The sequence below is a fragment of the Dasypus novemcinctus genome, chromosome 13, assembly GCF_030445035.2.
Source record: "Dasypus novemcinctus isolate mDasNov1 chromosome 13, mDasNov1.1.hap2, whole genome shotgun sequence".
Taxonomy (NCBI): Eukaryota; Metazoa; Chordata; class Mammalia; order Cingulata; family Dasypodidae; genus Dasypus; species Dasypus novemcinctus.
The window spans coordinates 100,376,117-100,382,116 of NC_080685.1; positions in this window are offsets into that span (position 1 = coordinate 100,376,117).

Here is a 6,000-nt window from a genome sequence, read left to right on the forward strand (position 1 = left end):
TTTGGGTATTGAGTTGGACAGGAATTCTGCCCCCCTTCCATTCCCACAGTTAGTACAGATGTATTTGCTCTAGAAGATCAGGAAGGCATGCATCCTCCACTAACTGCACATAAACGCTGTCAGCCCTCCCAGGGCCTCTTGATGCCTCTAACAATTCTGTCTTCCAAGTTTGCTTCTCCCTCTTCTACGGTTTTTGTTTTGCCTTTTGCCACATTGTCTCAACTCCGTGGGAAACTGACTTCTGGAATTTTTCATTTGTATTCAGATTCTCTTGCTTCATGTTTTTGGACAGAATTTTACTACTAAATGCTTAGACAGCAACTCAACAATTGTGAGTGGTTTTTTATTGCCAGAATAAACACCACCCTAACTAGTTATATATGCAGGTTCTTGACTGGCTTAGGGAAAATTCATTTTATTGTTAAGAACAAATCATAGATGGAAAGTTCCATGCTGACAGAGCCATACTGCTCAATAAAGGAGTGTCGATGATATTTTATTTTTGGTATATCACTAACGTTTTGAGAACATGCTAGAGAATGATGATCATCCCCCTTCGCAAATTATCCTTTAGTCCCATTGTCTGGGAAGAATCCTGAGCTGGATGGCCCGTAAGTATCACTTAAAATTGCTTCTCGTGTGTTTGTTCTTTATGAAAGAACACAGGTAAAGATTTGGGCTCAATGCCCTCAAAGGAGAATTATTTCTGGGTGTATAATCTTCACTTATCCTGCAGTTGACCTCACTCCCTTCTTTATTCTTGTCTATTCTGAGGGTGAGTTCAACACAAATGAAGTTATCCCAAACAAGGATGTGGTGGAAACTTTGGTCTCATGATGAGGACTCCTTTCACAGCATTTTAATCACGCGTTTCCTCTTGGAGTCGGATTCTGGAGGGAGTTGGTCCTCCCCAGGGACAATGCCTCCAGCCCACCACTCTCTCGAGCCAAAGGCTTATCTCAGGTTTGCTTCCAGACACCACGTACAGCTACAGCCCCCCGTCGCCGTCTTTCAAACTCTTTTCCTGTTTATTGCCTTAAAACTGGGAAATGGCTCACTGAACAAAGACAGTCCCAAGGCCAAGCAGTGCGCAACACCCTAATAAATATTCAAGCCAATGTCTTTCAAATGTTATTGTGAATCATCTTCCCCTCCTTCCTTCCCATGTTTCAGTCATCTTGCTGGCTCCCAATTGTCACCTTTTGTCTCAGGCCTCAGCTGCCTTCAGTTTACTGCCTATGACTGCAATTGTCTTTGTCTCCTTTATCCGCTTCACTGTGTCTCGTTTTCCTAAAGTATCTGGCACCCACTTTGCCACAATATTTTCCCTTTGTTCCAGGGAAAAAAAGCATTTTCGGAGGCAGCAGAAACACAGTTCCAAAGGCCACAGGGTGACATCCTCTCTCACCTGATCTTTATTCCTATCTGGTTTTTAATTGCTTTTTTTTTTTCTTTTTCCATTTCTCAAGCACTGTGCACCTCCCTTCTTCCCTGACAGGAAGGAGCATTTTATTTCTCATTCAAAATGCTTTCCTACTGATCTCTGTTCTTCAGAAGCTCCAGAGGCACCCTTGTTACCTGTTGGGTTTTCTCCTGTTGGTTGATCTGTTGGCCTTGCTGTAGTTTATTACCTTTTCAACCTTTTTTTTTTCCCTCTTACCGAACTTAGGCCAGAACTTATAACCTGCTGTCTTTTCTCATCTTCACTATCATTATCTTCACACCGACTCTTCCCAAAATGGATTTTTTTTTTTAACCAACCCCGGGCTCTTTAAAGAAACAAAGAGGAGAATTATGTGATGGCTTCTACCGTCTGCGCGTCTGTGGCTTTGTTTGAGTGAGAACTTCAAATCCAAAGCTAAACCTTGACTTAACACACAAACTCCATTGACGCGAGGAGTACCCGTGTTGAGGCCCCCCAATTGGCCGAGGGCACAATCAGAGGGCTATTGGCAGGTATCTTCTTATCTCCCTGGTGCACTGAAAAAACTCAATTCATTAAAATAATAAAAAAAAAAGATCTTGGTCCCTCATGTGAGCGGCTTGTGATTTTCCATGAACGTTCGGCTCAGAAGGCATCGTGCCTATTATACATTCCATTTATAAATCAAACGCCCCTCGTCCTGCGGCTGCACGCTGACATGTCAGGGAGGTTTGGGTCAGCCGCTCACACTTCCACGTGAACAGCAGATTAAGGCAAAGAGACAGGGAAGCGGCTCTTTCTTCCCCCCCTTTTCCACCAGTAATAGGCAGCTTGAACGTGAAAATTGGGCTGAGACTCCAAAACCAAAGTCCCATGAACCATAGAAGCAAAGAGACTTGAGATGAAAGACAGGATCTGTCTGTTCCCTTGAATCTTTCACCTTTCTTTCTCTCCCCTTCATCATGTTCATTGGAAAGTAAAGTATGTGCGTGATTTAAAGCACAGTCTCGGAAAAGATGGAATAAAGCCGAGCTCAAGAAGGACTTTGGTTTCTACAGCCTGTGAAGGTGGTTTGGGGACTGGAAGTCTAGGGTTTACCCATGGCCAGAGGTGAGACCAGGGAGAGGACTTTTGGGCCCATTTTCAGAAGGCCAAGTAAGGTCCTGCTGAGTAGCTCCGCCATGAGGACAACGGGCACCGCGGCAGCTCAGCCGAATTTTAAAGTCACTCTGCAGATCCCTCGCTGCCTGCGGAAGTGGTTTTATCTTGTAGCCTCCCCTCCATGTCAAAAGCATGCGATTCACCCCGATCCGCTGGGGAGAAGCTTTCACCAAGAAAAATACCCTACAGGATGAGGAATGTCAAAACCTCCCCATCTTTGTTCTCTTGCCCCCACCTCCATCACCCAAAACCCTAGTATCTATTGTCATGTGTAAGAAAAAACAAAACGAGAGGGGGGCAAAGGAGACGAGATCTCCTTTAATTGATACCGTCTTTGGACTTTTCAGCCTCCCATACTAGGTAAGAACCAGGGGAAAAACGAGTTGAGGGCCTGAAATTGTACATTATCATTGGAAAATGGTCACAGAGCATGGACAGTGGTCCTAGGGGTTCTTGAGGGAAAGCCAACAAGGGGAAACGACATGTTGGAAAGTAATGGAGACATTTTTTTACCCATTATTTATATGCCATGTTCTAGACTTACAGATCTCCTCCTTGCTGCCTCCGCTTTGAGGAATATAGAATAAATAATTTGGTAATACCTCCTCAAAAGGAAAAAATAGCCAAGATATTAAAGAAGACTGTAACTATTTGGTTTCTTTGAAACAATAGTCATACTGTAGAAACAAGTAGACCATAGCATGGTAAGCTAACAGGACTCACCTCTGACATTTCCCTTACAAAGGAATGGTCCAGAATTCAGGCAGATTTAAGATAGGTTAGTTGTGCCAGAAACGTTTCATTGAGGGATTTAGTTGCCATAGAGAACAGCCTTTTTTAACCTTTGCTTAAAATCAGAATCGGTGTTTAGTGTCGATTTAAAAAAATACAAATAGGAGACAGGTTGAGCAAAATGTTGAGAGGTGGAGTGCAGGCATACATATTTTGAAAAAAATATTCTCAGGCAGTTGTAATGTATATCAAAAGTTGAAAAACATTGAGGCAGTGACTTGGTTGATATACAATTTAAGGGCTTTAAATAATGAACAAAGTGTTTGAATGGAGGTGGCCCTCCATGTTATTTTTTTGGCAACAGGAATGAATCCATGTTGTTCACCAGCTTCCTCTTTATGGCATGGCTTTTGCCAGGGGTGCTAGAACTGAGAAGGAGACGCTAGCTGCCCTCGAACCGCAGCTCATTTTCTCCGTGGAGTCAGAAAGATCATACTGCCTGAACGTGCTGCTAACACAGTAAGCACAAGGTAGACTGCCTCAGCTTTTAAGGCCTTCCGGATTTGGCATAACTGCTATTATTAGAAGTCATGCTTATTACTGTTTTTTATTAAATACAGTAAATAAAATGAGAATATTTTTCGATTGTAAATAATGTATGCCTACAGCGCCTTTTTATGTTCTACCCTGACATTGTGTTGAGGATCATTTCTAATTCTTTAATTAACTCAGTACAGATAACTTATGTTTTCTAGGTAGGCATTCATCTGGTTTTGCCCTGTCAGCTTCTGCCTTGGTTGGCAATATCACAGGGTACATAGAACAGGCTATTAAAATTGCAGCAAGATATTAAAAAATCCAGTGGATTGGTGTGTAAAGTAGTTAATTTGCTTAGAAGCAATATTTAGAAAATATATGCCCAACTTGCTCACAAATGTGATTCTCCCTAGGATAGCATGCTATATATGTTACTAGCAAAAAAAAAAAAAAAGCAACATGAATATTGTTTTTTACTTTAAATAATCATGTGGGCTCTTTACCCAGATACTTTCCCCATTAACTTGCCTATCTCCTTTTTGTCAATCTAATTGCACCAATAATATCCAGAGATTCTCCTGTCAAGTCCCCATAAGTTTATATTGTACTTTAGTAATAAAGTATTTAGATAGATGCGTATGCCCTGAATCATAGAGTTTGTAAGTTCAAGATGCACTAGAGAGCTCTCATTCCAAACTTTTCCATTACTGAGTGAGAAGACCAAGGCAAGTGAAGTGAGATGCTTCGACAGCCGGCCTGGGGCAAGAATCAAGGCTCTGGCCTCCTTGTTTTCCCCACCAAGTCATGCTGCTCTGATAGCTTCTAACTAACGTGTTAATTAAGAAATAGGAGATAACTGACCCTTGAAATCTGACCCACCACTTAGACCCAAACCAAGATGTGAGCAGCAGAAGAAGAATCCAGGAAGAGTGTAATAAATGGCGAGGGTCAGAGGTTTATCTGAAGATCATATGAAGGAGGACTCTTGAGGGAAAGCTAAAAGCCCAGGCTCTCCTCATCACTATCATGCAGAGAAATGGAAATAGTTCTAGAGATGATGGCTTCATTAAGAAGAAATTCAGAGAATGTTTTTCATTCATTTATTTTTCATAAGATTAGATCTGAGCCAAAATGCAAAAATTCACTTTTAGTAGTAACAGGGGAGTTGTCTTTCTTAGTTTAGTTCAACTCCATAAGAGTAATAGATCTACAAAGCACTTTATTTCACATTCTGAATATTAATTCTGTCATTATAAAATTATTCCTGAGATCTTTTAAATGTCAAGCAAGATTAGTAAATTTCAATATAGTTGACTAAGAATGGAAAATGATGTTAGAAATCCTTGTCTCGCTACTGATGTATTTCACGCTTAAATTTTATATTTATCAAAGTTATATCTGCATAGCTTAAAATTTCAAACAGCTCAAAGCCTTATTTTAAAAAAACATACACACAAAAAAAAGAATCACTTATCCCCAGAACCGCTTTCCAGAGGCAACATCTCTCAATTTTTTAGCAACTTATTTTAATATGATCTTTTCATACATGTATATTTTTAGCTTTTCTTTGCTACCACTGCTGCCTCATCACCACCACATATGTGTATACGTTCCCACCCGCCGTTTTCCCAATATAGTTACATCTTAATTTGGGTGAGTTTATGGTGTTTTTATTACTATTAGCCTATTTATCCTATTCATAGATGAGCTACCTTATTACATTGCTTCTAAAACATTTCTGTGTTTATATTTTAACACCTTTGAAATCTAGATATCTTTTAATTTCAGTTGACCAGGCATCTGTGCTAAAATAGTTGTCATTGCTTGGGCACACATTTAGTCAAAACTGTTGACACTGCCATCACTTCAGTTGTGTTTATTCTTTGTTGGCACTACGTATGTTGAATTTAACTGCCATATAGAATATCTTCAAAAGACTACACTAGAATTGGCATTTAAACAAAAAGTTATTATGTACATAGAAGAGCAAAAAAAGGCAGCAGAGCATAAATTTATTAATAGTAAGGCAAACACTTGTCATTGGAGGAATGACAGCAGTGCAATATTTTCTTGCAAAGCATAAACAACTGCTTTATGATATCAAAGAAAAGCCAAACCCACAAGTAGATGAGACTATGTTATATTGG